Raw genomic sequence first — 12,950 nt, 5'->3', positions numbered from 1 at the left:
TATATATATATATATATATATATATATATATATATATATATATATATATATATATATATATATATATATATATATATATATATATATATATATATATATATATATATATATATATATATATATATATATATATATATATATACATACATAGATATATATATATATATATAGATATATAGATATATATATAGATATATAGATATATAGATATATAGATATATAGATATATAGATATAGATATAGATATAGATATAGATATAGATATATATATATATATATATATATATATATATATATATATATATATATATATATATATATATATATATATATATATATATATATATATATATATATATATATATATATATATATATATATATATATATATATATATATATATATATATATATATATATATATATATATATATATATATATATATATATATATATATATACATACATACATACATACATACATACATACATACATACATACATACATACATACATACAGATCATTCTGCATTATAAGGCGCCCTGTCTCTTTTTGATAAAATTTTACTTTTAAGTGCGCCTTATAGTCGTGAAAATACGGTACATATATACATATATTTGTCTTCGGGTCTTCCTCGGCCTCTTCCTCTTCCTCTTCCATGCCCTTGTTGGTTGAATACTTCTGATGACCCTTGGTTCACCAATGAGGCCATGGCTTGGGTTAGAGTATTGACTCCTGCGCGGTGTCTCTCCTCAGCATGAATCACCCACTCCATTAGTTGATTCATTGGCATGGTTCAGTATGTGGCAAAGTACTTCTGCACGAAGCCTTGTCTCAGTTTGGGCTTGGTACTTGTTTTTTTAAATAAGTATTCAGACCTGTTGGCGCATGGAACACACGCCGTACCATGTCCGTAATCCCCCCAGTTGAGACATGAGACTTTCCATGGCTCATTTGGGCAATTGCTTCAAACAATGCTTGTGGGACAAATAGCTTGTTTTCTACTGCATAGAGGCCATTCTCGCGTTGAGTGGCTCCTTCCGTCTCCCATTTTATTTTCTCTTTTCCTGGTCGTTTATTTTAACCCTTTGTAAGAAGGTTTAGTCTCAATTGAAACACTTTCACCTTTTTTATTTATATATGGAGACAATAAAACCAATATAAAAGGGTTTCCTACGCTTTATTGGATTGCTCCCTTTGCAATAATCTTTTCTATCAATATTGGTGTGCTTGCTGTTTTGTTTTATCACGTCAAAAGGTTTATCTTACCAGAGAGATAATAAATGTCCACTTCAATTTTGAAATTGGCACAATATTTACTTACTATTTACTCCCAAATTTTAGACTAAATTATCAAGTAAATTTTTACTCTTGCCTTGCAAATGTCTGCACTAAAATATGTTAAGACATATTCACAGCGTTACCATCCTGAGTAATAATTACATTATTAATATTGCAACTTCATAGTACGTTCATTTGTGTCTGCACATTTGTACATGAAATCATAAAACAAATAATGTATGCCATTATACGTACATGAATTGCATTTTGTTAGTGCATGACCTGTCTGTGACTTCTGCACTACTTGGAGTGGTGCGATTACTTTTCGGCAACCCTATCTGCATAACATCCACATGAGCCAAACTCTCGGTTCTGAGATGCTGAAATGTTGAAAGGTCCTATAAAATGGGTGACTATGTCAAAAATATAATGACTGCACTAATGGTATTTTACGTGTAGAGAACAAATTTGGCACTCAAATCTCTTTTTCTGTGACTTTTGAGATTATTTCACGCATCAGGGATCGTCCACTTTTTTCAGCAATTCTGGGGTGGCATTACAACCAAAACTGATTATCATTCCTTGCTTTAAAGTGTTGCGCTAGCCACTGCTCTTGTTTTAAGGTCAATTGTATAGAATTTCATTGTATATTTAAACCACACCTGATATTTATATACAGAAAAACATCATAGACAAGAAAATTTTAACAGAATTTTATAGTTGAGCAAAATAGAAGGTGAATGAGTGAATATTGTTTAGTGTCAAGAGAAGTTTAAAACAAGTCTCACTCAAATCCAAACACTTCTGGGTTTAAAGCACTTCTTAAAATAAAAAGCATGTGATTCTGTGTGAATTATACAATGTTTATGAACTAAAATGTGTCTGATAAACTTAGATAAGAACCATTGAAGGTGCAGTTGGGGAACCCAGCCTCAAGCATGACCACATCCCCTTCGAGGGCATGTGATACAGATGGATGGGAAAAGATAATGACTGAATGTTGTGCTTTGTTCATTTCAGGCATGGTGATGATTTTATGTTTGTATGAGGCATCACAAATGTCAACCTTATTCGCTTTGAAAAACATTTACCCGGCAGCTTTAAGGAAAAGTAACTAGCTTGCCGATTCATGGTTCCAGCACCCCCGCGACCCTTGTAAGGATGACAATAGAAGGTTAATGAATGAAGATTGTTTAGTGTCAAGAGACGTTTCAAACTATTTCAGAATTTCTCCTCAACAGGATTTATGGACAGTTATACTAAATTTTAAGTTTCCAATATGATTGGAATACAATATGTGAAACAACTGAAATGCGACTAATTTTTCTTACCGTCTAAATTTATCGTTTACTGAGCTGATGTGTCTAAATTTGGCTTGTTTTGCTACTTGTTCACAAAGACTTTACCCTCCAGGAGTGATCTGTGTTGTATATCAAACAATTTCAACACATAAAGAAATTAAAAGAAGGGGGAAATTGCTACTGTTATGTCACAACATACAGTACAGTGAACACGTATTAGCCCCTTCCTGATTTCATTTTTTTCATTTTATTTTTTTCATATTTATCACACACACAAAGGTTTCAGATCATCAAATCAATTTTAGTATGACAGAAAAAAACCAAGGAAGTCAAAACTGCAGTTTATAAATTATGATTTTATTTACCGCCTCTGAATGGCTACAAAAGACAAAGTTAAGGTTTTGAAAAAAGCTAAGTCGGGATTTAAATCCTATTGAAATGCTGTGTTGTGGTGTGAAAACGAGCTGAAACAAATATGCACAGGAGAATGGGCAAAAATTACTCCAAAGCATTTGGAAAGACTCATCACAAATTACCGTAAACGCTTGATTTCAGCTATTGGTGTCAAAGGTGGCACAACTCCTTATAAGGGTGAAGGGGCAATTATTTTTCTGCCTTGGTAAATAAAATCGTCATTCAGAAACTGCATTTCCTCTTTTTTTGGGTTGTCTCTGTTTCATACGAAAATTGATTAGATGTCTGAAACCTGTGTGTGTGTGTGATAAATATGCAAAAATTACAGAAATCAGGAAGGGGCAAATACTTTTTCACGGCACTGTAGTTGTGCTTAGCCCCAGTGGTTCAGGGAGCTTATAATGTCCATTGACCCTTAGCAAGCTATGACAGTCCATCAGATAGACTAAGTACATTAATGTGAGTTGAACAAATGACTAATTACGTTGTGTACGCTTAAATTTCAAACATGTCCTTTATTCAGAAAGATTACAAATTGTCATTCAGTCAATGTTGAAGGTTTCCTCTTTGTTAATGTCATCACTGAGATACATTCTGGCCTGTGTAAAGCTTTTGTTTTACCACCTTCATCTGTCTGTCAATAGCTTTTAAATCAAATTGCACTATGCTGTTTTTCCAAGTATGCTGGCAAAATTAGAGTTCCTTCATTTTTAGTTTTTCACATATCTGAACACCCTCGGCTTCCCTATTGAATGACGAGTGTCATTGACCAGCCCCATTGGGCCACTGGGGCCAGTAGACATCCTGACAAACAAACTAAAAAACAATTTCTATTTTTTCATGAATGGTGATTTGATTATGGCACACGATTTTTTTGTTTACAAATTGTTATACAGTGTGCTGTGTTGCTCTAGTGGTGAATAAATGATTTATGCTCCAAGAAATTGTTGGTGGTGTGATAATTTACATTTATTGCATATGTGAGTGAACACTGCTGCTCAAAGAATAGACATTTCAGATTTACAACCATGTAAGTTCCTAGTAAAGCCAAAGTAGTCTCTGTATCAAGTTCATTTTTTCTCCTTGTGGTTATTTATGTTTTGACTAGTTCGTTTATAACAGACAATGGTGTTTTTAGGTTGTTTGGTTACCCGACATGTTACGTGTTAGTTCCGCCTTCATCAACTCTGATGAAGGTAGAAGTAACACGCCATAGTCAGGTAAGAAAACGACCTAAAAACACTTGTCTGGTAACAAATGCGAAGGAAATCACATGTTTGCAATTTATTCTTTTTTTTCCTTACTTATTCCCAACCTTAATATAGTGTTTTTTTTCCTTATAGCTAATCCCTGATATGAATTGCTGTTAAGTTTACGCAAGCGTCATAAATCAAAGTTACATGCCAATGTGGGAAGTTGTAAGCGGTTTCCTAAGCATAGAAATATGACGAATACCGTAGCAGGCTTTAAAGTAGGGGGAGGGGGTACATAAATCTTCAGCTAAAAGTTCAGACACAATCCATACAGTATTCATATTTTCCATGTTTGTCTTTAAAGGGGCATGCATCAGCACTAACTTTTAAACCATGCTTTTATTTATCAGAACAGAGGCAGAGTGCAAAATGGAAACCTAGTAAATATTTTTTATCTTCATTAAATCATTGTTATTCAAGTCTTCAGCTTTAATTTTTACTATGGTTAAACTCAGTTTTCATTGTCTGCTTGTGGTCCAACATTTGTAATTAAATGCAGTTCATTATGAACTACGCTAGAAGGTATTGCCTCACGTTTAAAGAAATCATAGGCCTATCCACTTTAACTATGCTCACGGGAATATGGACCTCTTAAAAAAAATAATAATAATAATAATTCTGAACTGGATGACTAAGTCCTCTAAGCCCTTGCATCATTACTAAGCAGAAAGAGTCTTGTTTATTACTAATTTGGGGTTGTTGTTTTAATATATGTAACTACACATTCAAATAAGGGAAATGCTACAGTTAAAAACTTGTGGTGTATTGTATATTTATGTATAAATCATGTTACCAGTAAATGCTGATGTTTAAAAGGATTTCTTACAGCGTTGGCGACAGAAACACGAAATGCATTCTGGGATACAGCTGTAGCATTGCTTTCTCAAAACGGCTGATGTGGAGAACCCATTATGAGTACTTTCCAGTAGTATCCTTTGAGTTTTAATGGATTTGAACAGGACCTTCCGGACACTTGTGACTTAACTGGCCCTCTAGTGCACACACCTGAATTGGGCATTGTTTACTAACTTATTAGCTTATACTTAACTAAAGAGATCTAGGAGAAGTCTCTAAAGGCACTTGAACAAGAAAGTGCAGTGCGACATCAAATCATCAGTGATTTCTAATTTGCAGAGCATTTTCTTTTGGCACATCTGATGCATTAAACAGTGGCACAAAATAGTATCACTAAAATAAAGAACAATAATCTACTTTTACCTTTACAAGTCTTAATTAGGCTGCCACTAAACAAACTTTACCCCAATTGCCGTAATAATAAAAAGAGCAGGGCACATAATGGTGACAGCTAAGAGGGCATATCAGTTAGCCTTCTATATTTTCAAAACTTCTTTGATTTGTTCCATCTCCTTTTTCTTGGAAAAAAATATCTTCTCCATGACCTAACAAAAATGGAGACAGTTTCCTACCACAAAACGTCTGTAAGGTATAACGAGGCGAGTATGTTGTATGTGTTTGAATCATTCTGGTGGAAAGTTCAAGTATTGTGGTCTAAATGGTGGATAGGTTTACTGATAAATATAGCCCATCGTCAATTCCAACTCAAATAACAGATTTCTCTCACAGGTCACCTATATTTTTAAAATTGTCATAAATAGGATCCAATGCTGTTTAATCTAACAAAAATGGGATACAAATTCCTATCAAAATAATGAATAGAAAATAAGTCTTTATAATGAATGATAATGCACATTTGTATTTTCTTGAAGTCTCTGTTTTCTTCGAATACACCCGATTATACAGGATCTTCCAAAAAAAAATTAACAAATGTAAAATAATTGAAATAATGAAAAAGAATTTACAAATGTCCAATTGTCATGTTACCGCCTGTTCTTAAAATGATATTCCTCCTGTTCAAGACTAAAGATGAGGGACGTTTAGGACTAAACATAAAAATTATCCCTCAGCTACAATCTTACATATTTACATACAGTAAAACCTCTATTTAAATAGCACTTTGGTGAAAGAATTGAAAAATAGAACGGCACCCTCTAATTGAACGGCAACCACTAATTGAACGGCACTAGAGGAGAAAGTTTAAAAAATAGAACAGCATGCCGTTGTAATAGAGGTTTTACAGTGTGTTTATTAACATTAATATAAATATGTTCATTAATATGTGCTGTCTCTTATCAAATAAATGAATCTCAAACTCAAGATTATCCTGACAACGTGAAGCGATGGAATTGGCACACATGAAACAATTCCCTTCAGATTCTCTTACACTTTCATTCATTGGTTGCTCTCAATCAAATGACTGTTGCAGGTTTTAGTGTGTAGATTTTTAGGTACTATCTCCATTAAAAGAAATCTAGTGGTATAACGTTTGCTCAGCGGCGGTCCGTGCATTTTCTGGCGACGCCTTCAATTCAACCCTCAAAGTATTTTATGGCTGTAAACTGTACTGCATCTACAGCTGCGACAAATTAAAAATAATCAATAATAACCTCACAATTGAAATATTATTTAGGAATATAGCCATATTTTACTCACCAAAAATTATTTTTAACTTTACACAATATCCATCCTCCTTTCTTTCTTTCTTCTTTTCTATCACCATCGAAGCTAATGATGAATGTCAAACCTGTCCTGTCGTATTTCTGGCATAGTCCGTCTTGAAAATGGCTTTAAATCAACACAACATTATATTTGCTTGTGCAGCTTTCGCCAAATTCAGCTTGGTAGCTCTCGTAGTTAGCGTACTGAAAGTGGCGGACACACCATTTTGCTAGCTTCGGAGTTGACCGCCCTTTCTTCATGATGTCCATTTCTTCTGGAAAATTCCGTCTGGAAAATAGCTTTGTGAGCAAATCTGCAAACAAATCCAATTGTTTTGCCTCCGTTCTCCATTGTGGGTGAAGTTTGCAATCGCTGACTGGCTCACATCGGCTTTGGTCCGCCTACTAGCCAATCATAGTTGGTGAAAGCGATGACGTATACCAATGCCTGTGAAATGGCTTTGGTGTCACCAAATCGAATTCTGATTGGTTAAAGCAACAGTCTCATTGACGCTTGTTTAATGCAGCAGAGCCCGCAGAACTGATTGCGAAGGCCTTGAGGCAGATTTCTGACCCTGGCAACAAATAATGAAATGTGATTGGTTAAATGCTTCAAAATGAAAACATACTTCCGCAATCAATGCAACCAGGAGGAAAAGCAATGAAAGGAAGCTAACAGACAGTTTGGAATTATTTAATAAGTATTGATGGACAAAATATAATACATATATGATTCAGATATTTCTTAGGCCAGCAGAGAAGGCCTTTAAGGCCCCGACGGCCCGCCACTGCGTTTGCTGAACTGTAAAAGTGACCAGGGGAAGATACAACAGACGTAGAAGTAACTATTGGATGGTTTCCAGGTTTTTAATTGTTGTTTGTGTCGGACGACAATAGCCGTGTTGTTTTTGAAATCCACGTAAATTATTCATAATTATGTCAAAACTGGCAACTCCTTTGTAATTTCACACATAAATCCCAGTGGAGTATAAATTACACTCATGGCCAAACTGTAAAAAGAACTGTGACTTATAGTCCTGAAAATACAGTAAATGGAATCTGTACCTTATTTGCATCAGCCATTTTGAGCCTGTATTCACTTGGACCAAAACGATGTAGTATCACACAACCCGCACCATCGGGATATGAATGTGTTGCCCCTCCAGCAAAAAGATAATTTACTTATAGAGGAATTGGAAGTCTAAATCAAAATGATCAGCTATTTTATATATCCGACAAAAAGTCTATCCAACAAAAAAAACTAGATTCAGCAAATTTGATATATCAGGCAATAATATATCATATATTAGACAAAAAAAGGTATGAATGTAATTCTTAGGTGACACAGTGGAAGAGCGGTTAGCACATCTGCCTCAAAGTTCTACGATCAAAGTATTCAGTCCCTGATGGGTGCCAGCCTTCCTGTATGGACTATCCTGCATGATCTCCACGTGACTGTGCAGTTACTCCGGTTTCCTTCCATGTCCCAAAAACATGCATGGTAGGTCAATAGGACTCTATAAATCCGTGCTCATCAACTCTGATCCTCCAAAATGGACACAGCATCCTACATTTTGCCTTAGAAGGGCAGAGAGCATTATAGAGGACATTCCAAATCCCGGTTTCCACCACTTCAACCTGCTGCCCTCCTGAAGGCGCTGCAGAGCTATAACTGCCAAGACAGTGGCACCAAGGACCTAATCAAGATTTATTACTATTATTTATGCTACGTATTTATTATGTTGGCCATTAATTAATGAATTTATTAATTTATATACTATTTCGTGATTATTTATTTATCATCACTATATATTGATTTTCTATGTGTTTACTTGTTTGTCGTCGCGTCCATAGACTCAGTGAGTGGTGAACTCATCCTCGACTTCAAACGGAACAAGCCCGCTCCGCCCTGCTGACCTTACTTGGACTACTTAATTATTTATTCATCTATTATTTAGTGAATATTTATTTGTCTGTTGTTATTTGTGCACTGTGTGGTGAAAGCTTTAAATCTCATTATACTTGTAATATGACAATAAAAGCATTCAATTCAATGTTAGGTTTGGCACTAACACACCGGCCGCTCAGTGCAACCTTTGGAATAATATACTACATTTCGGAGCCTTCATTGACTAGGTCTTGTGGTCTTAGTTATGCCTCCGAGGCATAACAAAGTAAAAGACTTGAGAAGCTAAATCAACATTTCATATTCCTTTTTGCTAATATAAAATACAAATCTTACCGTGATTCAAACCGAGTGTCTCGTTGTGGGTTTGTGTCACGTTGTTTTTAGTTTTTTATTGATTTTTTATTTATTTATTGAGAAGATATTTTTATTAAAGAAAATTCATTCTTTGATTGAATTTTAAAGCCAAAAAAATGTTCTTGCCTAAAATGTGGTCCAGATACAAAGCAATAATTTTCTAAGTTCCTTCAAACAAAAAAAAACTATCAAAGCTTAAATTTTCTATCAAAAAAATGGCAATCAAATGCAGTATTTTAAGTCACAGCGATATTTGTGAATTCAAACACTTTCTTTTATTGATTTTTTAGCATCTCATATATATTGTATGGGAAATATTAAGCTTCTCTGATACCGCCATGTCTTACCATTATTACTGAATTTATTAGCTGTGCCCAAATTGTGTCAAAGGTGGGTTAAAGTTCATTCATTCCCACCTAACTAATGGCACCAGACAGGGTACCCGGAGACAGACAACCATTTATGCTCACACTCATACCTATGGGAAATTTTAGTGTTAAACCCCACATATTTTGGGGATTCGAGAGGAACCAGACTGCCGGTAAAAAAACCTTGCAAGCCCGGGGAGAACATGCATACTCCACACAATGAGAACCAACCTGGAATCGTAGCCACAACTCTATTTATGTTAGGCTTGTGCGCTAACCATTTGCCCACTGGGCCATGCATGTCAAGTAGATGATGCATGTCATAAAGACGATGTACTGGATATTTGATTGGACAGAAATTTAATGAGTAATTTTGTAAATTGGCCAAATGATCCGTCATATTTCCCCCAGGATTCCGGTCCTATTTGGATTTTTTTGTATGAAATAAAATGGGCCAACAAGGGTTCTGTGACTCTTGGTGAATGAAAAATTAGGAAAAAGATGAGTCTCAATTTTTTGTCCAAGTTGCTACCTCATAATTTTAGTCAAGTTGTTGTTGGTAGAGGTCACCTGTGCCTTGATTGTGGTGTCAATCATGTATTGAACACATTAACTTTGTTCTGGTTGTTGAGGAGTGGGTTTCATGTTGTGCACTTAGATCAACTCTTAATAAGCATAATATTTCCGTTTGATGACACCATGCACCAAAGTCACATTTCTCTCTGATGATGTCATAAGGAGAAAATATACCACCTTTTAACTATCCCTTGTGACATTGCAAATCAATCATTTTAAATTTTACACAATTGTTCAGAATGATGTGCATTTTGTATGTCAGGACATTTTAAAGATGTGCAAAAGTAATGGAACAATCAAATGCACCAATGAGAGTTCTTGGAATAAATAGGGTGACCGAGACTGAATCAAAATGGAGACAAATCTTGAATTTAGCTGCCTCATCCAGACTGAACCCAAACAGAGACATATCTTGGATTTCAAGCAAGCCCATGTGTACTGATCCAAAATGGACACAGCTGCTGGCAAACAAGTTAAATGGCAAGGCGACACTTTGGGTAAGAACAGTTATCTGAACAAAGAGTTACCATATCTTGAATTACATGGTATGAAGATGGAAAAGGAAAAAAATGATTTGAGGGCACTACTTCAAATTCTTGAAGAAATAAAGAATGTTCTAGACGAGCAAAATAGATTCCTTAATGTCAACTTGCTGGAATGCCAGAAATTGAAGCTCGATACAGAGAATGGTCCGCTGATGGTGCAACTCAAGTTTCTTCAAGAAAATGAAGAAAATCCTTCGAAGGATAACGAATTTCTTCTTCAAGCTCTGGCGGGCATTCAAAATCAGAGTGTGAGGATCATTAAACAAAATGAAAACCTTTGTGCAGTAGCCAAAGTTTTGGAAAAAAATGTCATCATTATAAATGAAAGTACAGAGTATTTAATTTCCGATTTGTGTCAAATTGAAACTCAGAGTGACAAGAATCAAACAGAGATTAGTCGTCTAAGAGTGGAGTTGCAGACGGTTAGGTCTATGCTTCAAGATCAAGACGACTTAATAAGGCGGATTGATGAAGCTGAAAATGCCATGAAGAATGGATTTGTAGAAAATAAAAATATGAGCAACAAGTTGCATGACATTGAGGAAAATAATACATTTTTAAAAAATCAGAATGAGATTATAAAAGATGAACTGGAAAACAACAAATCAGTTCAAAATCAACAGAGCCAAAAAATCGTACGCCTAAAGACATCTTTGAAAGCTCGTGATCGCTTTAGTGAGCAAGTACATTTTCTCCTCTACAGTAAAAATGAGATGATAGAAAAGCAAAAAAGGGAGATAGATTACCAGCGAGAAGGCACAGAGGAGCTGAATACTCTCAATAGCAGTTTGAGACTAAAAATACGTGATCTTCAAAGCCAGCTGGAGCAGATGGAGGAGTTGTTTGTTACCAAAAAATGTAATGAATGTGTCTTGAAAAAGCCACACTTTGAGGAACCTATTGACTCTGGTCTACTGGGGCTAAACACTGAGGATAAAGACTTTACTGTACAAATCAAAGATAATCAACAAGACACAGCAATTGAGAAAACTCCACCCTTTAATCTTGGCACCCTCTTGTTTGAAACGCCAAGTTTAAAAATGGAAACGGAGAATGAAGGCTTAAAGGCACGTGTTAAAGTTCGTGAAGGAACTGAGAACAACCTAATTTATAAGATTAAGTCCCTGAGAGATGAAGTGGCGTTGCTTACATGCAGGTGTAAGAAAATGGAAATAAAGGAGGAAGAGTTGAGGACACAAGTTACATTTCTAGGACGTCAGTGCCCTCTTGATGATAAAAATACATTCCCAGATGTGCTGGCTGATGTTGAAACTTTAGGTGTGAGGACATATAAAAAAAATGAGGCACTAGAAGCACAAAAAAATGATACTGACAATGGCATTACTCCAAAGAAGAGAAGAGGAACTTGGCTGGCTGATTTGTCACCATTTGAATCTTCAACGGGCAAAAATCAAGGAAATGAATCATGGATGGACAAAAATCCAGGAGATGAATCATGGATGGACAAAAATCAAGGAGAGATGTATTGTAAAAGGATGGCAGCCCCAAAAAAGTCTGTTTGGAAAGATGAAAAGGAAATAACAAGGGAAATGGATGACGAAGAAGAGGGGTGGGCTGAGAATGAAAGGTTGTGCAACCAGCTTCATGACCTGGAAGAAATTAAATTCTTAATGGAGGATGTTAATATTAGAAAAGAGCTTGACAAAGAGAAGTCTGTTTTAATTCGACAATGTCACAATATTGCACAACCACCTTCTAAAAACAAAAATGATGTTCAGTCGTGCTTCTGTGTGAAAGACCACACATTAACAGTGCAAGAGTGGGAAGTAGCTGATCAACCAGGAATCACTGATGAGATTAACGCACCCAATAATACAGTGACACAAACTACTTATGGAGATATATCTCTTTTGAAAAAAGTACAGGGAGAGACTTCTGATACAGGAATGTTTTTGGCAAAGCTAAAAGCCGAGAACAAAGACTTAAGACCAGAAAAATTATTGAATCAACTATGCGAGGACACGAAAAATGAACCCAATGAACTTACTTGTGAAGACTTGGGACAGAATTTTTGTCTGAATTTGAAAATTCAGACGGACAGTGAAGAACAGGAAACTAAGAGCAGTAAATATCATTGTGTATTCACTGGGACAAAAGTGAGAACACCAGTGGAAAATAATGAAAAAAATACAAATAATTTTGAAAAAACAGAAATCCATAAAGACAATTTTGTCAAAAAAAGATTTGAAGAAAACTATCATTCAGAGGACTCTGCATTATATGGACAACATAATCCAAAATGTTGGGTGCAAGCTGGTGATTTTTCCATGGAGAAAACGTGGTCAGACAATGAAAGACTCAGATATAAACTACACAGGCTTCACGAACAAAACAAAATTGTTAGAGAGGTGCTAGAAGAATATGCTTCTCTTCGAAAGGAACATTTTGCCAATCTAAAAAAAGCAATCCTAA

This window comes from Stigmatopora nigra, unplaced genomic scaffold (assembly GCF_051989575.1).
Source record: "Stigmatopora nigra isolate UIUO_SnigA unplaced genomic scaffold, RoL_Snig_1.1 HiC_scaffold_56, whole genome shotgun sequence".
Lineage (NCBI taxonomy): Eukaryota > Metazoa > Chordata > Actinopteri > Syngnathiformes > Syngnathidae > Stigmatopora > Stigmatopora nigra.
This window is presented reverse-complemented; position numbering follows the sequence as displayed.